At 36.2% G+C, this 25464-nt stretch overlaps 1 long non-coding RNA gene across 1 annotated transcript in view; it reads right to left on the minus strand.

Annotated features, from left to right (window-relative positions):
• Positions 1-14549: 14549 nt before the first annotated feature.
• Positions 14550-25464, minus strand: part of LOC139036037 (uncharacterized) — a 239797-nt gene continuing 228882 nt past the window's right edge. The window contains exon 3 of the long non-coding RNA XR_011488733.1: positions 14550-15685. This is a non-coding gene — a long non-coding RNA (uncharacterized lncRNA). The remainder of the gene's footprint in view (positions 15686-25464) is intronic.

Here is a 25464-nt window from a genome sequence, read left to right on the forward strand (position 1 = left end):
ACCATCTCATCCTCTGTCATCCCCTTCACCTGCCCTCAATCTTTCCCAGCATCAGGGTCTTTTCAAATAAGTTAGCTCTTTGCATCAGGTAGCCAAAGGATTGGAGTTTCAGCTTCAACATCAGTCCCTCCAATGAACACCCAGGACTGATCTCCTTCAGGATGGACTGGTTGGGTCTCCTTGCAGTCCAAGGGATTCTCAAGAGTCTTTTCCAACACCACAGTTTAAAAGCATCAATTCTTCAGTGCTCAGCTTTCTCTATAGTCCAACTCTCACATGCATACATGACCACTGGAAAAACCATAGCCTTGACTAGATGGACCTTTGTTGACAAAGTAATGTCTCTGTTTTTTAATATGCTGTCTAGGTTGGTCATAACTTTCCTTCCAAGGAGTAAGCGTCTTTTAATTTCATTGTTGCAATCACCATCTGCAGTGATTTTGGAGCCCCCCAAAAAAGTCAGCCACTGTTTCCACTGTTTCCCCATCTATTTGCCATGAAGTGATGGGACTGGATGCTATGACCTTAGTTTTCTGAATGTTGAATTTTAAGCCAACTGTTTCACTCTCCTCTATCACTTTCATCAAGAGGCTCCTTAGTTCTTCTTCACCTTCTACCATAAGGTTGGTGTCATCTCCATCTCTGAGGTTATTGATATTTCTCCCAGCAATCTTGATTCCAGTTTGTGATTCCTCCAGTCCAGTGTTTCTCATGATGTACTCTGCATAGAAGTTAAATAAGCAGGGTGACAATATACAGCCTTGATGTACTTCTTTTCCTATTTGGAACCAGTCTGTTGTTCCATGTCCAATTCTAACTGTTGCTTGTTGACCTGCAAATATGTTTCTCAAGAGGCAGGTCAGGTGGTCTGGTATTCCCATCTCTTTCAGAATTTTCCACAGTTATTGTGATCCACACAGTCAAAGGCTTTGGCATAGTCAATAAAGCAGAAATAGAAAATCACACTGTTCAAGTATAAATAATAATAGTGGCTACATTAGAGATATCAAAGTACACATGAATGATTTCTATTTTTACCTGTTTTCTGATTTTTAAAATTTTTTTCTTTAATGAAAACTATATAATTCTTATTCTTCAACTAAATTATTTCATTTCATTCTTTAATAAAATTTGAAAAGGTATATTTTAAACAATGAAACAAAGAAATAAAAGGAATTCAAATTGACAAGTAAGTTTTTGCAGATTGCATAATAATATACACAGAAAACACTAATGATTCCATAAAGAAAACTATCAGAACTAATCAATGAATTCAACAAACAAGATAAAAAATTAGCATAATGAAATCTGTTGCCTTTCTATATACTAATAACAAATTATCATAAACAAAAATTATAGCACAATGACATTTCCAGTTATATTAAAAAGAATAAGATAATTAGGATTAAATCGAACCAAAGAGGTGAAAGACCTATACTTTGAAAACTATACAATGTTGATGAAATAAATTTAAAATGGTACAAATAATTGGAAAGCTATATCATGCTCAGCTCACAAGTAGAAGAATTAATATTATTAAAATATCCATATTACCTAAGTCAATTTATGGATTTAATGCAATCCTTATCAAAATCTCACTGATAATTTTAAAGAACTAATAGGAAACAATTCTAAAATTTATATGAAAATGGAAATGACCTCAATTAGTCAAAGGAAACTTGAGAAAGAAGAACAAAGCTGGATGTATCACACTTCCTGATTTCAAATAGCAGCCCCCCAAAAAAGACAAATAGATCAGCAGAACAGAGAGCCCAGAAATGAACCCATATGATTTATAAGATGAAATAACCTAGGATAAAAGAGATAAGAACATACAATGGGGGAAAGAACCTTTTCAATAAATTATATGGGGAAACTGGACAGCTACATGGAAAAGAATGAATCTGGATCACTCACTCCTTTCATATACAAAAATAAACTCAAGATAGATTGAAGACTTAAATGTAAGACTTGAAACCATAAAACTGCTAGAAGAAAATATAAGCAATATGCTCTTTCACATTAGTCTTAGCAGTATTTTTTGGATATATCTCCTCAAGTAAAGGAAACAAAAGCAAAAATAAATTGTAGTGCAACAAATTAAAATGATTTTGCATGGCAAAACACAAAAGGCAGCAAACTGAGTAGGAGAATATATTTGTAAACAATATATTTAATAAGGCAAATATTCAAAGGTTAACATCCAAAATATCAAATATTTCATACAACTCAGTATCAAAAAAATCTGATTTTAAAATGGGCAGAAGACCTGAAAAGATATTTTTCCAAGGAAGACACACTGATGGCCAACCCATATGGGAAAAAATACTCAACATCATTAATTGTCAGGAAAATGCAAATGAAAACTACCATGAAATTTAACCTTATATCTTTCAGAATGGCTATCATCAAATACAGGACAAATAACAAGTGTTGGTGGGGATGCGGAGAAAAGGGAATCTTGATACACTATTGGTCAGAATGTAAATTGGTACAGTCACTACAGAAAACAGTATGGATAATTCCTCAAAACATTAAAAATAGAACTACCATATGGTCCAACAATTCAACCACTGGATATGTTTCTGAAGAAAACAAAAGCACTAATTCAAAAAGATATCTACACTCCTCTATTCACTGTAGCAGTTTTTATAAAAGGCAAGATACGGAAGCAACCTAGGTGTCTGCTGGTAGATGAATGGGAATAGAAGTGGTATGTATAGATATAGATAAAAACACACACAATGGAATATTATTCATCCTAAAAATTGAAATCTTGTCATTTGTGACAATACTGATGGATCTAGACGGTATTGTGCTGAATGAAATAAGTCAAAGACAAATACCTATTATTTCACTTATACGTGCAATCTAAAAAGCAAAACAAAATGAAAACACATTCACAGAGAGGAATTCCACACAGGGCTAGGGAATCAGGCAAAATAGGTAAAGGGGATTAAGAGACAAATTTCCAACTATAAAATAAATAAGTCACAGAGATGTAATATACACCATAAGAAATACGGTCACTGTAATAATTTTGTATGAGGACAAATGGGTACTAGGCTCATTGTGGTGATCATTTTTAATGTAATTAAAGGTCACATCATTATGTTGTACACTTGAATCTAACATAGCATGTATACACATATATTCAATAAAAAATAAAATGATTGATTTTAGTCAGTTAATTTTTGCATACATAGAGCAATGAAGATAAATGAGAAAACGACCTATAGTGCATTGCCTGATAGGTAGAATAAAGTTAATTATCATCTCCCACTAAAAATAAGTAGCATCTGGAAACTCTGTATGATCCTTCATTAAATAATATGAGTGATAATCATAATACAAGAGTCTATTTTTTCAAACCCCTCTCAGTATTATGCAGGCTTAATTTAACAAAACTCAGTGGATTTCTTGAATGTCTAATTTATGTTGTCAAAAATTTATTAGAAAATAAATGGAGTATGATAATAGTTTTTAAAGTGATTTGACAGGTATCAAAGGGGAAAAGTAATATTATTTAATTAATGAATTAAACATTTAAAATTATGGAATCACTAACTTTAGAACTCCAGGGACTTTAGATATCATTTGAAGCTAACCTTCATATTTTCCTATTAAGCTATCTAAAGACCAGAGAGGTAAATTTACTTTCACAATAAATGTCACACAGTGACATTCTGCACTTCCTATATCCTAAGAGGTAATGATAATCTAAAAGAAACCTAGGGAAAAGAACCCCTTCAGATATATGACATTTGTTAAGATTTAATGTATCAAGTACTTTTAATATTAGGGCTCATTTAATCTTCAGAGAATCTCTACAAGCTATGAATTATTATCTCCACTTAATAGATGAGAAAATTGGTTCACACTGTGAATAACTTACTCTGCCATACAGTGAGGGGTGCAGTCAAATTTGATCCCACCTGTATGACTGCAAATTTCAAACTGTTTCCACTAAGCCATACAAATAAAATGGACTGCTAGCAGAGTAGCCTCAGAAGCTAGATGGGAATAGTTTATCAGTGGTTAATAATAATGGTACTACTACTAATAATAATTTCTTATATCTCAGTTCAGTTCAGTTCAGTCACTCAGTCATGTCCAAATCTTTGTGGAGTTGGACTGCAGCACGCCAGGCCTCCATGTCCATCACCAACTCCCAGAGTTCACCCAAACCCATGTCCATTGACTTGGTGATGTCATCCATCTCATTCTCTGTTGTCCCTTCTCCTCCTGCCCTCAATCTTTACCAGCACCAGGGTCTTTTCCAATGAGTCAGGTCTTCGCATCAGGTGGCCGAAGGATTGGAGTTTCAGCTTCAGCATCAGTCCTTCCAATGAACACTCAGGACTGATCTCCTTTAGGATGGATTGGTTGGGTCTCCTTGCAGTCCAAGGGACTCGCAAGAGTCTTCTCCAGCATCACAGTTCAAAAGTGTCAATTCTTCAGCACTCAGCTTTCTTTATAGTCCAGCTCTCACATCCATACATGACTACTGGAAAAACCATAGCCTTGACTAGACAGACCTTTGTTGGCAAAGTAATGTCTCTGCTTTTTAATATGCTGTCTAGGTTGGTCATAACTTTACTTCCAAGGAGCAAACATCTTTTAATTTCATGGATGCAGCCACCATCGGCAGTGATTTTGGAGCCCCCCAAAATAAAGTCAGCCACTGTTTCCACTGTTTTCCCATCTATTTGCCATAAAGTGATGGAACCAGGTGCCATGGTCTTCGTTTCCTGAATGTTGAGTTTTAAGCCAACTGTTTCACTCTCCTCTATCACTTTCATCAAGAAACTCTTTAGTTCTTCTTCACTTTCTTCCATAAGGGTGGTATTATCTGCATATCTGAGGTTAATATTTCTCACAGCAAATTTGATTCCACCTTGGGCTTCATCCAGCCCAGTGTTTCTCATGATGTACTCTGCATATAAGTTAAATAAGCAGGGTGACAATATACAGACTTGACGTACTCCTTTTCCTGTTTGGAACCAGTCTGTTGTTCCATGTCCAGTTCTAACTGTTGCTTGCTGACCTGCATATATGTTTCTCAAGAGGCAGGTCAGGTGGTCTGGTATTCCTATCTCTTTCAGAATTTTCCACAGTTTACTGTGATCCACACAATCAAAGGCTTTGGCATAGTCAATAAAGCAGAAATAGACGTTTTTCTGGAACTCTCTTGCTTTTTCAATGATCCAGTGGATGTTGGCAATTTGATCACTGGTTCCTCTGCCTTTTCTAAAACCAGCTTGAACATCTGGAAGTTCACGGTTCATGTACTGTTGAAGCCTGGCTTGGAGAATTTTGAGCATTACTTTACTAGTGTGTGAGATGAGTGCAATTGTGCAGTAGTTTGAGCATTCTTTGGCATTGCCTTTCTTTGGGATTGGAATGCAAACTGACCTTTTCCAGTCCTGTGGCCACTGCTGAGTTTTCCAAATTTGCTGGCATAGTGAGTGCAGCACTTTGACAGCATCATCTTTTAGGATTTGAAATAGCTCAACTGGAATTCCATCACCTCCACTACCATTGTTCATAGTGATGCTTCCTAAGGACCACTTGACTTCTCATTTCAGGATGTCTGGCTCTAGGTGAGTGATCACACCGTCATGATTAACTTGGTCATGAAGATCTTTTTTGTACAGCTTTTCTGTGTATTCTTGCCACCTCTTCTTAATATCTTATGCTTATATCTAAGTGGAACTCTAAAATTTAAAGTAAACTCCCACATATGCTATTTTATTTGATTGTCAATACAACTCTGAACTGTGAAATAAATATAAATGGTAGGAAAAGTGTACCCACTCTTCCCAGCTTATCTAAAGGAGCTCATAATATATACAAGACAATATTAGTCCATATTATACTTGATATTAGTAACTCATTAATTGCTTTCTAAATCAATGCCTATATTAGTATTACCTCCCTTTTCTAAGTTGAAGTCACATTTATGTATATCTGCTTGATAGTGGCAATCCATATCACTCAGATAATGATAGAAAATTTAGAGTGTCCTAAGAGTAAATCTTAGATGAAAGACTTTCTAATAGGAAAATCAATGTGATCCAGGAACAAGATACTTCTAATCTGAAGCTATGTGTTCTTGTGCTAATCGCCTGTCCCTTTATTAAGAAGATTGCAGGGGGGCTGGGATGGGGAATACATGTAACTCCATGGCTGATTCATGTCAATCTATGACAAAACCCACTGAAATGTTGTGAAGTAATTAGCCTCCAACTAATAAAAATAAATGAAAAAAAAATAAAGGAAAAAATAAATAAAGAAAAAAAAAGAAGATTGCAGCTAATTATTACAGGAGGTGTTATGCACCATTCTAAAATATTAATTCCCACCAACAAATATTTGTGAATGTTCAGTAAAACAGAAGCCTTGATTTGGCAGAAATTGGCAGAAATTGAGATGGCTCCACAACTTCTCAGGAATCAAGGCACCGATAATTTGCTTAGGAGGAAAAGGAATCTGTGAGAAGTAGATTTCTGCGTGGGTTTCTATAACTAAGAAAGACAAATACTTCCCATTCTTTTCCTCAGTCCAGTCCCGTGACTGGGATTGAAGCCTTAAGAATAAAGGCATTTCTAAACTGGTTCTGGGGCAGAGAGATTGTAGGAAATAGATCATAGTGCTTGGATCTCAAAGGTCTACATCTTGGGAGTTCCAGGAGACATTGTCTGGATAAGGTGGCGACTGACCAGCAAAGCAACAGCAACACTTTGGTAGCCGTGGTGGAGCTGAGTGTCCCTGACAGAGGCTCAGTGAACAGCCCTGGCCACCGGCAAGGCTGAGATTTATACACAAGCACATGCAAACAGGAGTCTCCAGAAACACACGGGTGAATTTTTCAAAAAGCTGAGGTCTGTGGGGAAAAAAAGAGTTTCAGTGAAAAAATACATCCAGTGAAATCTGGGTAGAAATGCTAAAACAAGCTTATTTGGTAGGCTGTGAGGGAGTCAAATCCAAACATGTAATGCTATAAAATATAGGTTTTACAACCATGGGTTATTAAAACTGAAATGATGCTTACATATTATACAGTCTAACCCCATTTGGTCTCCCATGAGGAAACTGAGGTCTCGTGTTACTTCTTCTCAAGGTCACAAGCCTCAAGAGTGATGGAGCCAGAACTTATGACCATTGCTTTCCACTGGATCATGGTGCAGATTTTTCTCACAGCTGGTCCATTTCATTTATTTAAAAGAGCTTTGCATTTAGCACTCTAGGGGTTCTTTAAATTTTTGAGAAGTGAGAATTCTTTTTAATAGAATGTGGGCTTTGCAGTTTTAGAAATACTAGTTTTTGTAAATACCAAATTCTTCCCTGAACCAGCTCTTTGAAAAGGCTTTGATGTAAAAAAAAAAAAATTTAATTCTAAAATAACTTCTTTGTAACACCAGCAAGGGCACCTCAGGACAATTTATCTCTTCTATGCTATTCATCTAATATCCTTACATTTAAAATGCTAGTACAGGCTTGTGACTACAAAACAAAAATGTTGAAATCAAATGCATCATTGACTTAAAAATGTGTTCAGTTAAGTCTTGCTGCTGCTTCTGGTCTTTTTTATACTTTCAGAATGAAATGATTTAAATTTAGAAAAGAAGGATGCCACATGTTGACTGGGAAGTCAACGATAGTTTTAAATTTAATGTCATATGTAATGTGTAGTTAAATATTGAATGGGAAGGATGTGGCTAGTGTCTACCATATATACATACATATATATAGTCTAAGCCTATGTATACAGGCTCAGACTGCCTCTACATTAAATAATTAGCAGAGACCATCTTCCTTATCAGCATTAGAATAAGAGTAACAATTTTGAGTTCTAATTTCAGCTCACTTTCTAATTGCTTTGTGGTCTTGTGTGATTTAATTTCTATCTTCAGTTGGTGGTTTCTAGAAGAGTATGCATGTATGTGTCCTTCTGAACCTAATAAAACAGTGTCATTTATATTGGTATTGATTTAGAAAGGCAATGAATGAGTGATTGATGTCCAATATAATATGGACTTATGTTGTCTCATACAGATCATGAGCTGTTTCAGTAAATCGGGAAATAGTGAGTGCACTTTTTCTACCATTTGCATTTATTTTATAGTTTAGGGATTGTACTGACAATCAAATAAATAGCATATGTTGATGCTTACTTTAAATTTTAGAGCCCTATTGAGATATGTGTGTGTGTGCACCAAGTCGCTTCGGTCATGTTCAACTCTTTGCAACCCTATGGACTGAAACTGGCCAGGCTCCTCTGACCATGGGATTCTCCAGGCAAGAATACTGGAGTGGGTTGCCATGCCTTCCTCCAGGGGATCTTCCCAACCCAGTGACTGAACCCGTGTCTGTTACATCTCCTGCATCAACAGGAGGGTTCTTTACCACTAGCACCACCTGGGAATCGCCCAATGAGATATAAGGAATTATCATTGTTTACTTAGAAAATTTTCCCATCTAGCTGTTGAGACTACTCCACTAGCAATCTCTCCCATCAGTAGGCTGAGGTCTTGCAGTTGGTTAGCAGTGCTCTGAGGGTGAATCAGAAGGAGATAGTCCTATTTCATACTCAAATATCCTAAGGGTTGCTGATAACTTAGCCATAGTTTATCTTGATTGACAGACAATATCCTATTCTCCTCATCAGATCAACTCTATCACTTCTTTCTCCTTGAACATAAATCCTAAAATACTGTGTTGGGTTTGAATTCTCAAAGTCCTATCTAGAGTAAATAACTAACACTTTCATTTCCATGCCTACTTAAGAACCAAGAACAAAGGCAAAGTCAGGCTCCTCTAGAAGGATGGCATCACAATCTATTAGCTGGGAGAATAGCAACCCCTCATCACAAATTGAGGGCTATGAGGAGGGAAAGTAAGATGGCATATGATCTTTTTATTCTAATTACTGACTCAAAAGAGAAATGTCTCATCCTAACCCACAACACACAAACACATAATGGCAAGTCCAAACAACCATCACCCATGGCACCTAGAAAGTGACCAGAAAAGTTAAGAATTATCTCCAAGAATTCTGAACTGGCTGTGTTGTGGTCTGTCTCTTTCACACTGGAATTGCTTTTCCCTTCATTGGTCATTGTGAGTGTGTGTCTTAGTCGCTCAGTAGTGTCTGACTCTTTCGCAGCCCCCGGTGCTGCAGCCTGCCAGGCTCCTCTGTCCATGGAATTCTCCAGGCAAGAATACTGGAGTGGGTAGCCATTTCCTTCTCTAGGGGATCTTCCCAACTCAGGCATTGAACCCAGGTATCCTGAATTACAGGCGGATTCTTCACTGTCTGAGCCACAGGGAAGATAAATTTGTCATTGATTGATACATAAAGTGCCAATCCAATCAGGAATCAAGTCATCACTGTCATTCTGCAGACAGATGGTGTGCCTTACCCCTTTATCTATAGGTATATCTCACCCATTTTCTCAGTTATCACAGTCTTCCCTGTATTGACTGATGATTTTATTATGTATTACAAGCAATTTTCTGTCTGGCAATATATCACTATCCTTCCCATGCTTAACATTTTTAGCCATCACCCTATTCTATCATCATTTGGGAAGTTTAGAGTGCAGCATATATGTATCACTTCCCATTCTATACGGTATGTTAAACTCTAGTTTTCTACAAGCATCAGCTTGTTATGTTTGGCACATTCTGATGAGCCAGACTGATTATTCTGAATTAATGATATTTCTTCACTATTCTTAATGAAATCTGGTTGATCACAATCTTCAAAAAGGCAAATGAGAGGTATGAGAAATCACCACCATGTAGGAAGTGGGAAAACTTAAATTCTCTATTTAAGGTGTACTATAACATGAATACAGCAAAGGGATAGTTTGCTCTGAACTCTTCGCGACTGACACTTCTCTTGTCCTCTGTATTCTTTAAGGCTCAGTTTCTAAAGTGACTGCTTTGTCTCCTTGAACAGGAGCATAGAACAATGGGCATAGAGCACACTCATATCATCTGAGGAAGCCTGCAGAGCACCTAGCAGACCAGGATGCATAGCCATTGCTGATAATTTCAAATTTAATCTTTTGTACTTACAATGAGTTTATAGAAAAACAATTCACATTGGATTAATAACAACCTTGTATATAAAATTATCTAATACATTCTTCATTAAATAGAATAAAATGACTCAGTTTATCCAGCATATTTCCATTAGAAATGAACATTTTATAAATTATCTGTAAAGTTTGGTGAGCAATTCCTCAGCGTCGACAATTAGTTAATCTGCATTCAACAAGTGAGCAATTTAACCTCCTTCCCATCCATACAATCAGCAGTAACATCATATCCAAGGGGGGGAGAAGCATAAAACATGTTTGGATATCATAATGAATTCGATTACAATAACACCAAGTTAAGCCTATTTTCATTTTGATATTATAAAAAAGCAGCAGGAGGTTTGACTAGATAACTTGCTTTTACTTTATTAAATTCCTTATGTTACAGTCAGCTGGATTGAGTGCTCCCTGGGAGTAAATTAAGAACATTTGGGCCTTGTCTTTACGTTCCAAACAGTGTGGCTTTTACAATTCATTTTACTTGGGTTGCCAGAGGGAAATTAAGAAGAGCTCCCTAGTTCCTTGGCTTGTTTATTGCCTTCTTTATGCAGAAGGGTTTACTCCCACCTTCAGGTCCTGAAATATCACACTGTGGCATTAGGCAAACAGAAGACTGACTTGTCCCAAGAGCACCATCTCTGTTGCCCAGGACAAATATCACATAAACATGGGAATTGTCCACATCCTGGTCACTTAAGAGTGAACTGAAACCCTAAGCCCTCCCTCCTTTTCAGTCAACACATATTTATGGCTCCATCTCTACAATACTAATTAATTAAATGTTTGCTTAGTGGACTAAAAGAGTTAGCGCACCTCCCAAAGCTTCAGGCAGACACTAAGAGGATTTTAAGTTTGGCTATAAAGGGAAAATGGCACTTCTGAAATGTTAGAATCCTAATTTACAATGGCATACTGGTACAAGGAAAAAAAGGCCCCTAAATAAAAGTGAGTCAACTTCAGCAGTCCTCAAACAGTTCATACCGCTAACTTGGAGCACATATTCAACTGCAGCCAAATCTAATGAAAGCTTGAATACTCAGTTCTCTAATGGCCCTGCCACTTTCCCTTTGCAGCTTCCTGTTTCTCCTTACATTATGGTGTTCGAAACCTATTTTTATAGCAAGCTTATTACATTTCATTTCCTAACAGTTGGCACATTTTGTCTCACTGCAGCCATGTTATGAAGTCAGCCACACGTTATCCCAACATCAATTGCTGGGGTTGTGAATCTTCTTGTCTATTGTCAGGGATTTGATTTTCTCTAGTAAAGTGTGCTTTCCTCTGGAGGCTTCACCAGAGCATTCACGACAACTGAAAAGGAAAGGCTGAGAGGCAGGGCTAGCCACCGGCCCAAACCCGAAGGGAATGCTGTTGGGTCCTATGGTGGGGCAAGACGGGGAGCGAGGCTTCCTTCCCCAGACAGGAACAGCATGTGTTCGCCATGTGTTTCCTTTCAGTGCATGCCTTGTGGATTTTTTTTTTTTTTTTTTTGCAGGGCCATTTCTGGACTGAAGATGAGAAAGTGGTACCTTCTGACTCAAAAACAAAGCAATTTTAGAAACCATTGGTCAAACTGATTGTAGACAAAAGGTTTCTGGTACCCAGGAAGAGAGTTCATTAACTTTTATTGAAATAAGCACAGAAAAAAGCAACGTCCACTTTTTCATGCCATATTTTACATGTGAGCAGGTGCAGAGGGTTCTGCTATGAAAACATCATCAACATTGACAAACATTAAAAAAAATGGTTATGCATTTGGATATGTTATAAATTGATTTGGATATATTCTTATAAGAATATTGATAGACATGAGAAATTTTCACATTATACAATAGAGTGTTTGCTGTAATTGTAAAGCACTCCTTTTTATATCCCCTCCACTCTCCTCTTCTCACTCTGTCATACTCATTTTACACATGTAAGCCTTGGTTAAATCCACTGTCTGCCTAATCCACGCCTGAACCTGAGCATCAGAAAACTGTTAAGGAAAAGCACTCAGTCTTGCTGAGTGATGTCACCTAATATTGTCAATATGTGTCTGTGTGAATCTATTTATTTGTCTATCTGCAGAATCACCCAATCCCCTGGTTTAAATCTATAAATGTTGGTTTAAATGTAAATATATTCATTGATCATACAACACACAAATTGTATCTTCAGTGCTGATTTCCCTCCTGAGCTATATAGATTTATAGAAATAAGTAAGATTAGTATTAACTGAGCATCTTTTACACATAATGAGAAGTTCACATGAATTATGACCAAAAGAGAATTATGTCCTCTTCACTTTCCCCCAATTATTTTTTCCCCATCACTACTCTTCTCAGGAAATGGTACATCATTGTTCCTGCACCTCACTCCAAAAAACCTGCAGTCATTTTTTTACCACTCTTTGTTCCCCATAGCCTATGTCCAATCTGCTAACAATAATTGCATTGTTATGCAAAATTACAGTTAATAGCAACCATTCCTTACTAACCGTGTCAATTCAACTTATCATTTTTTTTTTTGCCTAGAATAGCATTCTAATGGTCAAGCATTTCTGTTTTTTCCCCCAAAGGTCACTTTGCATGGTATCCAAAGCAATATTTTTGTAAAGCATAATTCAGGTTATATCACTCATAAGACTAAAACCATCCAATGACTTCACACATGCTGTAATGTTATACATTGTCATATTTTTCTTTTAATATGTTCATCGTCCTATGAGGCACTCTTGTTGTTGTTGTTAATGTTCAGTCGCTAAGTCATGTCTGACTCTTTTGCAACACCATGGACCGTGCTTCTCTGTCCACAGGATTCCCCAGGCAAGAATGCTGGAGTGGGTTGCCATTTCCTTCTCCAGAGGATCTTCCAGACCCGGGGGTTGAACCCATGTCTCCTGCATTGGCAGTAGTAAAGACCACTGCGCCACCAGGGAAGCGCCATATGAGGCATACTTGTCTGCAATTTTTTTTTAAGATGAATTAATTCTTCCACTCAACAAACATTTATTGAGTGCTGACAAGAATCCAGGCACTATACTGGCCTCTGGAAATATAAGAATGGAGAAGGGAGAATCTTGTAAGAAGTTATAGTATTTCCTCTGATGTCTCACTGCACATTTGTCCTGTTGAGAAAATACATGTTCACTACATGAAATTTGGAAGATACAGAAAAGCATACAGAAGAAACATAATATGCTACATAGTTAAATTAATGCTACTTCCAGTGTCCTCTCATGCTTTTCTGGATTTCCTCACTGTATTATTCCTGTGGCCATAGCCTATGTTTCTGCATTCCTTAGTACCCAGGTCAGGATAGTCCATCCCAGTTGGGTTTTGGAAATTACTTCAATCCTGAGCTATCTTCCCAGTGATTGAGATCACTCCTTATCAAAGTCTTATATGGTAGGGGGGCAAGCTTGTCCTTCTGTCTACCTTTCTAGAGAACCCTCCCTTGATGTATGCATCACATTTAGTATCTAATGTTTACATAGGATCTATCTCTAACCCTCAACCAAAAAAGCAAGAGAAGCTCCAAACTTTAGGCATGTATCTTATGATTTTGTTGATTTAACCTCCAGAGTAAGCAAAGGAAAGGGGCTGCTGGTGGTTTTTCTTTTATAAAAACAGCCAGATCAGACATCCTGGGGGACTTCTTGGCTGATTCTAAAACTGCCATCAAGCTCGTATGCCATTCATAAATATTAAGAAATAGAAAACTCAAGCATAAGCACGAGAACTTCAAATAAAATCAAAAGCCCTGTGAGAATGTAGTTTTACTGCAGAACTACTGCACAGCCTGAAGTCATAAAGAGAAGCACCAGGGAACTGATTAACTAGGACTGTAGTGACAGTAAGCCAGAAAATACGCTTTCCCTTCAAAGGCAGAGAATCTGATAGCCCTGCATGATACAGTGCAATGCCACATGCCTCATGGACACCAATTTAAATCCAAGCAGGGTCAGTTGTCAGAGCAGAAGTCATTTGTGTCCAATAGCATTTTATTAGCACATGCACAATGTTTCAAAGTTCTGAACCCCATTCTTAGCGGGTATGAGTACATCAACAAGAACATGGAAGGGGGATTAACATGTACACACTACTATATATAAAACAGATAACCAACAAGTACCTAATTTACAGCACAAGGAACTCTACTCAAAATTCTGTAATAACGTATATGGGAAAAGGATCTGGAAAAGAATGGATATATGTGTGTATACATATATATATAAAGTGAATCACTTTGCTCTACACCAGAAACTAACCAACACTGTAAATCAACTCTACTCAAATATAAAAATTAATTAAAAATAAATTAATTAAAATAATATTACTCAATTTGTTCTCACTTGGACTCCAAAACAAACCATGTCCACATAACACAAGAATCTAGCAAATAAGGAGTAGCGGAGAATCTCAATTTTATAATTATAATAGCCACAGCAAGGTTTTTCCACCTTGTATTTATGTACTACTTTACAACTTTTACATTTATGATTTTATTTCTTTTAACAATGCAATGAAATTAATTCACAAGTTATTATTGGTTTTATTTTTACAAACGTGAAAAACTGAAGTTCAGATTGCTAAGCAACTTGCACCTTGATTTGTAACCTAAACTCAAATCCTAACCATGAAGAGAAGGAAACTAGGACTCTGATGTGGGCCTTCTGATTTCAAGTCTACAATTCTTTCTTAAACAGCATGTTGTCTCTTTTTAATGGTTTTGTAACAACTCAGTCTTTAGGAAAAAAGTAATTTCGTCAATTGGACAATTTAGAGAATAAACCATTGTCCAGATATTTTTCCCCTAGTGCAGAAATACTATGCTCTTTCAGAGTAGAGCAATTATGCAGTATTTTCAGAATAATCAGTTGAGCATACTATGGTTATTCACAGTAGAAAATGTATATTTGTTCTTTCCTCAAGTTGATAATAATAAAACCAAAAATTAAATAACAGCATATGTTTATTGATTACTTTACATGTGACAGTTTTTATTTTTAAACCTTGTAACAAGTTAAGAAAATGAGCATTATACCCTGTTTTTCGGACAGAAACTCAAGCATATAAAGGTTAAGTACGTTGAACAAGCACAGAGAAAATGTAGCAGAGCTGGGATAAAACTTCTATTGATCTGATTTCAAAGCTTGCAGTCAATCATGACAGTTTCACCAAGAGGATAAGAAGCACACTGCAGAATCACTAAGGAAACTTCTCTGAGGATGGTACAAGGAATACCAGACTGAAAACCTGTGTCAGTCTTTTTGTTTTGTTTTGTTTGTATTTTTAAGGACTCACTGGATCAAGAGAAAATATGTAAAATTATTTTCTCAAGTACTATGTTATTTTTCTAGGAAAAATATCCAATAGTATATATTTTAAAACTAATGCTATGTACTGACATACCAAAGTCAAGCATAATATCAAATTAACAGCAAATATTCATTGAGTTAAAACTGAATGCAAAATACTGTAAACTCCATGGTCTTAGCAATATGAGGACTTAAAGATGAAAACAAACAAACAAAAAATGACTAAACAGACATACCTGCAGCCTTGGAGAGCCAGTGGAGGAATCGTTGCGAGCTACAATAAAACAGAAATGAAATACTGTACGTGTTGCGAAAGCCATAGTTCTCAAGTTTTAGTGGGGATTGGAAACACCTGGAGGGCTTGCTAACAGGCTGTTGGATCCCACCCCCTGAGCTTCTGCCTCAGACAGTCTGGGAAGAATCTGAGAATTTGCATTTCTAACAAGTTTCCAGGTGATACTCATGTTGCTCGGTCCTTGGTCTGGGTGCCATACTCAGCACCCCTGTGACAGAGGTTCAACACAATTCTAACAGAGTATACTCTCTTAGAGGGGGATGTGATAAGCCTTCCAAAGCGGAAGTAATACTTCACGGAGGACTCAACTTTTGAACTGTACTTTGACAAAGAAGCAGAATTTCAGATATCGAGAGATAATTCTTCCGTCTCAAGAAGAGGCATAATCCTTCAGGCTTTTCTTTCTCATTTTAGTGATTCAGTTATTCTACTCTTGCAGAATGAATATGAAACCATGACTCCTTGTTCAACAATTCAGTATACTTTTTTTTCTAGGCTTAAACCAATGTACTGATACCCAGAAAAGAATGAAAGAACAGTTTCAGCACATTTTAAGCCTTTAATTAAATTATTTCTTTTTTCCATTTTGAATAATTTCAGTTTCCTCTGAAACTGTATGTTTTGTTTTATTTGGCCTTCACCTGACTCTCACATTCTAGGGATGACAAAGAATATGAATGATGTGTTGATCAAGTTTTATTTTGTAGATTTGTTTGATTGTAATGGCCAAAATAGTCACAACTTCTCAAATAAGTATTTGTCCTACTTTTAAACCAAGAGGCAAAAAAGAAAAAAAAAGAAAAAAGAATTGGAAACATTTCTAAAAGCATTTAAACTATATGCTGAAGCTGGAGAATAATCAAGGGATAAAATAATACTAACTTATGAGAATAGTTTGCTCACAATTCCTCTATCATTTTACCACCTGGTTCTAATGAAGTAATTTAAGTTCTCATTGCTCTGAATTTTATATTTGTAAAACAAGGATAATATTTGCCAGGAGGCTTAGTTAATGATTGAAAATCATTTTGAGATCATTGGGAAAGGACAATAAAACACCATTTCTCTTCATTGAGTTTTGGAAATCAAATGATCAAAAAAGAAGAATTTAAAAAAAGAGGAATTAATACTCTTTCAACAAACAAATCCTTTTAATGTCATTTTCCTACTACTAAGTTGCTTATTGTCATGATAAATGTATGTTAGATTCCAGTATTGTCAAGTACGTACAATCATTTCTACTAATGGTTTTTATTCCATTTCTCTTGCAGATATAACAACTAAGTCAAAGATAATTCAAATGTTTTCAGTCTAGACATGAAAAAACTTTTCCCATAAAGGGTCAGGTAGTAAATATTTTAGATTTTGCAGGCCACATGGGAGCATGTGATCACAATGATCATGCTCATGAGTCATTGAAAAGTGGGACAAAGTAGCACCACTAATCATTATCATTTTTCATTTCCAGCCCCCACAGCATCAGTTATCTCTTCCCTCTACTTATACTTACTCAGATTTAGTCAGTAATAAAAAGTGGGGTAGAATTCACTCATCTTGGCTTTGTTATAAAATGGATTTCTTTCAAAAATAATACTGCTGTTTTCAAGTTCTGTTTGGCTTCCCCAAAATAATTTATTAAGTCAAGCTGGTTGATTTCAATATCCCAAATGCAAACCATTCTGTTTCATTCACATTTTCTGTTTTGTTTTGCCTGCTGCTTTACTACTTGTGTTTCCTCATGAGCCTTTACAGAAAATAATACTATTCCTTCAGTTGTGCAAATTGAAAATCTATTTTTAAGGAGCTGTGTTCCAGCCATCTTGATTATCCTACTTTCTGTTCCCCTCTTCATTTATTTAAAAAGAAAAGACTATATATAAGCCCCCATCTCTCTCCTGAGTGTAGCTGTAGAAGCCTGTTGTGTTCTTATTAATGCTTTTACACACATTTCATTTCCTTATTGCAGCGATAGTTTACCTTTCTGTTTGCTTTTCTGTTTACACCTCATTTAAGAAGTTTTGTCTAAAGTGCTTTATATAAAGATTCCTAATTAGGTCTCCTTTTAAAATGATTTAAAGTGGAAATTGAGAGTTTCACAACTTAAGTTGCAAAAGTTTACAAAAGTTATTTAAAGATTTTTTGCTACTTTGTGGTTATAATTAAGATTTTTAAGATTAAGGGCTTCTTTTAACTGAGATGGACTTTTATACGAAGATCCTCAAAACCATAAAAATCAATAAAACATTTTTTATTTTAGTCTGATATAGAAGTAATACATTTTATGCTATAGAAAATGGAAAAGATACTCATTTTTAATATTTAACCATAATTTCACAGCTTAATATAAAGTTCCTTTTTTCCCCCTATTTCTAGGGTGTGTACTTCAGAAATAAGCCTATCCGTCCTAGACACGTGGAAGTCACACTGTCATGTTTTCCTTCAGTTCATGTCATAATTGGAAATCAATCATAGAAATGTCTTCATAGTACTATGATTTAGCCTTATGTCCTCAGCTTTTATTGAGGGCTGATGTAATAAAGGGCTCTGTGAAGAAACTCTGGATAAAACTGTGCTGAAGACACCTCCCATTACATTGTTCATTGTTCCTATAAAAATTATCCATTTTATGTTTTTCTTTAGTTTCCAAAGAAGCAACAGATTTCCCCTTTTGATGATTTTGTTTGGTCTCTTTCATTTTACATAATTTAAAAAGAGTGATAAACTAATCAACAAATTCAATAAAGTTGCAGGGTACAAAAACAATGTACAAAAATCAGTTGAGTGTCTATACACTAACAGTGAACCACTCAAGATGGAAATTAAGAAAACATTTTTGGGTAAATTGCCTATCTCCAAGTGACTTAGTTCTTCTTCTGGGTTTTTAGCTCATTCTTTCCTTTGAAATATATTCCTTTGTCACCTCATTTTGTCTAAACTGCTCTTTGTATTTCAATGTATGTGGTAGGTTGATTAAGTTTCTCAACCTTAACAAAGAAAGACAAATATCATATGACATCATTTATATGTGGAGCCTAAACAAACACACAAATGAACTTACAAAACAGAAGCATACCCACAGACTTAGAAAATAAACTTAGAAAACAAACCAAAGGGGAAAGGTGAGGGGGAGGAAAAATTAGGAGGTTGGCATTAACATATACATACTACTATATATAAAATAGGTAAAAAACAAGGACCTACCATATAGTACAGGGAACTATAATCAGTGTCTCATAATAACATTTCATGGAAAAGAATCTGTTGTAAATTGAAACTAACATAACATTGTAAATTAATTATGCTTCAATTTTGAAATAGAAGAAGGGGAAAAAAAATTCCCATTTCCAATAGCATGAAAAAAAAAAAAAAAGAAAGAAAGAAATGCTCAGAGAGTTAACCAAAAAGGTAGAGGACTTGTGCATTGAAAACTATAAAACATCACTAAATTCATCAAACTCAGAGGAGCAGAAAGCAGAATGGTGGTTGTGTAACCCAGCAGGACCCAAGGGGACCTTCCTGGAACAGTCTGCCTTCCCCTATATCCTCTGCCTTCCCCTACATCCATCTTTGATGTCCTGGATAATAGGATTTCATGCAGATTTCCTGAGTTTTTCAGATGCTAAAATCCACCACCCAAATGAATAAATGAACTACTTGATGATCATGAGCATGTAGCCCCAGATCTTCTGGCACTTAACGATTGATAATGTTAACACCTGTGACACTACCTTGTTACCTCAACATCAACCAATCAGAATTGTGCACAAGGTGATCACATACCCTGGGATACCCTTCCCTCACGTTGCCTTGAAAAAAATGCTTTGCTGAAACTCTTTGAGGGAGTTAGGGGAGTTCCATGCTTTTTGAGCATGAGCCACTCATTTTCTTTGCATGGCCTCACAACAAAACTTATTCTGTTCCAAACGCCAATGTTTTAGTTTGTTGGTCTCACTGTGCATCGGGTATATAAACTGGCATTTGGTAACACTTGATGGGGTCTGCAGGAGGAGAAACAGAATACTGTTAAATAGTATAGAGTTTCAGTCATGTGAGAAGGAAGAGTTCCAGAGGTCTACTGTACAGCACTGTGCTTAGTTACCAACACAGTAGTTGAACACCAGAAAATGTGTTAGAGTAGATCTCATGCTAGCCATATTTTTTACCACCAATAAATAAATTAAAAACATTCAAAATTTCTGGAGAAGACCATAAGAGAAAATCTTTGTGAATGTCATCAAAATTCTGTACTTCTAGTATTTGAAAGGTATCATTAAATTGTCTAAAAGATAAGCTGTCAAAAGGAAGAAAATATTTGCAAATTATATATCTTTATATATATATATATATATTTGCAAATATATATATTATATATTTAAGAGTTATTTGTACATTCAGGGTAATGAAGAAAATCTTTACCCTGAATGTACAAATAACTCTTAAAAGATAAGAAAAATGGACAAAATATTTGAATAGTCTACCATACAAGATATAAGGTCTGAATGGACAGTACAGCACAGAAATATATGACTTAAGAACATAAATATATATTTAATATCATTAGTCATTAAGACAATGAGATGCCACAACATACTGATTAGAATTTCTTTTTTTTAAACATTTAAGACAGTGCTTTATTCTTTTTCTTTTAGCTTTAAATTTATTTATCTTTTAATTGAAGTATAATCGCTTTATAGAATTATGTTGACTTCTGCTAAACATCAACTTTTTTTTAATATTACTGCATTTTTATTACTCTAATTCTCTGATGTTTCTTCATTATTGTGGTGGTGAAAACAAAAAAGTAAAATCTCTCCATGCACAGTGTTCACTGACAGAAAATGATGCAGGAAGGATGTCTTTCTTTAGGCAACATTTCTAAATATGCTCTCCAGCTGATGTCAGCTGGCAGTGAAACTTCAAAGCAAATTACTATGTCTGAGATGGTCCATCATATATCAAGAAGCATATTGGCAAGGAATCCTTCCCCTCCCTGGTTGTTAGCCCTGGCTCAGAAACCTGAGGGAAAAAGTTGCCCAGGTTCTAAGATCCCTTCACTCCTGGCCCCAGGCCAAGAAATGCACGCCAGGTGGATGGGGAGGAAGCTATGGGCCTGGGATTCCCGCTGTCACCCTGGGATCCAGATGAATCCTAGAATGCCAGTTGTCCAAGAATTTCTTAAATTTAAAAAAAAAAATGTTATCATACAAAGTGGTGATGTGACTGTGAAGTAACTAAAACTCTCAAGTGCCATCAATCGGAACATAAAATGTCACATGCACTTTTGAAAACAACTGAGTAGTTTCTAAAATAGTTAAATACACACATACCACATGACCTAGTTATCCCAGTCCTTGTATTTACCTAAGAGAAAGGAAAAAAATGTGCCCATACAAAGTCTGGTATCTCATTCAGAACAACTTTATTAATAATTTATTTACCACAGACATATTAATATGTCTTCTGTTAACTCAGTGCCATGGACTGGTGTGTTTCAATAGTCACTTACATAACAAATTGCTGGCTACAGGAATTAATTTCTGCAAAAACCTCTCAGTCAACAATGTGTTTATATAAGCCAAAACTCAAAATATCCCAAATGTCCATCAATTAGTATGCCAATAAACAGACTGAGGTTTACTCATAGACTAGAATGAAGTGAAAGTTATGTTGGTCTCTTTGTGACCCCATGGACTATACAGTCCATGAAATTCTTCAGGCCAGAATACTAAAGTGGGTAGCCATTCCCCTCTCCAGGGAATCTTCCCAACCCAGGGATCAAACCCAGGTCTCCCGCATTGCAGGCAGATTCTTTACCAGCTGAGCCACCAGAGAAGCCCAAGAGTATTGGAGTGGGTAGTCTATCCCTTCTCCAGTGGATTTTCCCAGCCCAGGAACTGAACTGCCTGCACTGCAGGCAGATTCTTTACCAACTGAGCTACCAGGGAAGCCAGAATAGTAATTAGCAATACAAAGAAACAGGCTTCTGGATGAACCTTTGTTAGAGAGTCCAAGCTCATACTGCTCACTTCAGGACAGGCCAATAAATGGAGATATGAGTTGTTGGAGAAAGGTATAGGGACTTTATTTGGAAAGCCAGCAGACTGAGAAGATGGTGGACTAGTGTTACAAAGAACCATCCTACTCAAGTCGGAATGCAGGCTTCTTCTATACTAAAAGGTGAGGGGTTGTGGCTGTTTGTTGCAAACCTCTTGGTGCAGGAATCCTTGGCACTTGCAGCTGTCAGTGTAGCTCTGGTTACAATGTTCCTATAAGCTTCCAACAAGACAGTCGTTATTTTCTGTTCTACAAATAAGTGTTATACCTTGAGAGGTCAGAGCCCTGAGAATGTGCCATCAAGTATGTTTCAGGGTGTAGGCAACATTCCTTTACACAGGTGCAGAGCCAGTATGACAAAGCACATGCAACAATTCATAAGGGTTAGCCCTGAAGAGATAGATCTAATATGAAGTCAGGTTTGTTCTTTTCTGTGACACCTTGATATAATTATGGTGAGTGAAAGTAATCAGAAAAAAAGTACATACTGTATGATTCCATTTATATACAGCTCTATGGACTGCAAACTATTCTACAAGGATGGAAAGATCAGTGGTTGCCTGAAAATAGAGGTGATGTGGAAGGGGTAGGTGGGAAGGGTTGAAGGAAGAGATTATAAGGGGAACAAGGAAGTTGATGGAGATAATGGTTATGCTCATTATCCACACTGTGGTGAAGGATTTGCAGATGTGTACAGATCAAAACTCATCAAATTGTACACATTAAATATGTATATTATGCTTTGTATCAGTTACACCTCAATAAAACTGTTAACATTTTCCTCATGCATCTCTGAAATGATCTGAGTTTAAAAAAGAGTTACTGAGGCAGCATTCTCTAAGGTAAAGGAAAGATATGAGGATTGGAATTCAGTGAAGATGCAATTTATAGGGGTCCTGTGAAAATTCATGAAAGACTGGGTTGGTATATTCTCTGTGGGAATTATCTTGCTCGGTACTGTTGGTTTACCTAAGAGACTATTCCCCTTTCCCCCAGACAAAAACCGGAAACTCATTTGGCCCCTAAAAGTCTGCTCTAGTTTTATGAAGCATAACCACTTTCCCCCCCCTCAAAGTCAGTCTCAAGTTTAAGATAATTCTTGAAGTCGAGGAAGGCATTGGAATGCTCCATAAACTTCATTGTATTAATTAAATTCATCATGTATTCAATCAACAAGTATCTTTTGATCACCTACTTACTTTGTGCAAGTCTCTAGACTAATCGCCAAAGTTTCATGAGTTCTGTGAAAAGGTGCTAGCAGATAGCAACTGTCATATACATTTAGCAAAATGAACAAAAGAATTTAACAGTTGCCTTTCAAACAGAGCCATTGGTCTTATGTTGATGGCCAAGGTTTCCAGATTTGGCTTTAAATTTTTACCCTATGTAATTACATAATTTTCAGGGAATTATACATGTACCAATTACTATGTTGATAGGTATTATACAAAAGTCCAACATCTACCTTGAGCGAAAACTTTGTGCCGACATCAGCCTTTGCTTCTCTGTAGTCAGGCTGGCCTCAGGACAAATAAAATTACATATAAATGCAACCTTGAGTTTTATTTCCCCCCACAGGTTCTAAATAATTTGGCTGTAACTCTTTGGGGATGACGTTCATGAAAAACCCTATAATCTTCATTATTGTATTTCTCAGCTGCAGGTATTTCCAAAGCTGTGATTTGTCTAAATTATATTTTTGTCAAAGGGTTATAAAGGGGATAATGTGAAAAGTCTATTGGGATATTGTTAGTAAATTTATAAAGTTACTTTCTGTATCCAGTTAGACCAAGTAATTTTTTCACTCGTTGCTTTTAGAGCAGGCTTATGCATCATTGAAGACTTCAAGGGAATAAAAGTTAAGTGTCCAAACAAAAATTCTTTGTTTAAAAGCATATCTGTTAGGTCAAAGTTATCATTGATGGGGATCAAGGAGAGCTTTTAGATGAGTGAAAAATCTAAGCTTAAAGGTACAGAACTGCATGCAAATATTTCCAGAATTCTTCATCTTACCCACTTAATGTTGTTCCAAGTAGTGAATTATTGGTCCCAGTGCCATATACAGAACCCTGGGGGCACATTCTCACTGCTGCTGGATCCAGTCAAGGTCAGAGTCCATACACCAGGGGGATTTCCTCCAAAAAGAGGTTTGCCTTATGTAATGGATGCTCTTTAGCACACCATCCCCTTCTGTAGTCAGTGAGGAGCCAATGGTGCCAAATACTGAGGAGGGTCTGATATCCTCTGATATTGTGAACATGGAGGAACTACTGAATTTACAATGCTGCTCTAGCAGCACAATTCTAAAGAATTGTGGCAATCTCACCTTATCCCTTGATGTTATTTTCAGCAGTCAGTGGATATGAAACATTGGAGCTTCTCAGTTCTGTAAACTAGAACCATATGTATGGAAACTTTTCATATTAGCCAGCCAGGAAATTTCTGCAGCCCCAAATTAGGAAAGGCCTGTGAGCCAGAAATAGCTAGCAGAAAGCCCAAAGGTAAAGCTAGCTGGAACTAGAGACAGAAATTTGTGTATTGCATAAAGCAGCAAATTTTTAGAAGCAGTTAGAAACATCAAAACTGAGCAAACAGCAAAATGAAAGAGCAGAACTATCAAAGCCTGAATAATTCATTGTCTATTTTCTAAGATATCAGTTTAGATCACTTAGTTTCTGGGTTACAAAACTGAATAAGAAAAACAAGGAAAGACTGATAAATTGTCATAGATTCCCCCAAAGCTAAGGAGGTATGACAACTAAATGCAATCTATCATCCTGGACTGAATTCTGGAACAGAAGTAAATTAATGGAAAAACTGGTGAAATCCAAATAAAATTTGCAGTTTAGTTAATAAAATGTGTCAATGTTGGTTTCTTAGATTTGACAAATATGCCATAAATGATAGCACTAGAGGAAGTAAAATCAGATGGGGATTTTACAGGGATTCTCTGCACTATCTTTGCAACTTTTCTATAAGTCTGACATTATTTAAAAATAGAACATCTGTTTTAAAATGAATAAGACAAGACTCTTATCCTGAAGTAATTGGAGCATACTTGGGAGGATACAGTAATGAAGAAACCAACTCATTTTCTAGCACTAAATGCTTTAATGGAAAGATTCTCCAGGTGCAATGGTACACAGGAGAGGGGGAGCTCTTAGTCCAAACTAGGGTTTAATGAGAATATCTGAGATTGATTCTGAAGGGTTTGTCAGGAAAGGAAAAGTGGCCGGAATTACAGGTAGAAGGAGGGGTATGAGGCATGTGGAGAACTAAGACGAAGGGCAAAGGATGACACTAGAGATGGGAAGAGATTTGGGTTTATGACCTGGATAAGGAGCTGGAACTCCACCTAGGGATGATGGTGAATAAGATCATCAGATCTGCAATAGTACAGGAATATATATTTTGGAAACAGAACTAATTAAAAAAACCTGAAAGATATTGCATACATAAATACAATAGAAGGAAAATGACCAAATATAAAAGATATTATTAATGATAGAAAAGCAAAGAAAAGAGAATATCAACAAAACCAAAGAAGGTCTCTTGGAGAAAATTTTAAAGAGTAACAAATCTCTAAAAGTAATGTTCAAGAAAAGAAGGCATTAAATAAATAATATTAGAAAGGAAAATGGGTACATAGAAATTAGAAATAATGTAATTTTTCAAGAGTTAAAAACATAGGAAATTTTAAAAAT

Source organism: Odocoileus virginianus, chromosome 1 (assembly GCF_023699985.2).
Source record: "Odocoileus virginianus isolate 20LAN1187 ecotype Illinois chromosome 1, Ovbor_1.2, whole genome shotgun sequence".
Classification (NCBI taxonomy): domain Eukaryota; kingdom Metazoa; phylum Chordata; class Mammalia; order Artiodactyla; family Cervidae; genus Odocoileus; species Odocoileus virginianus.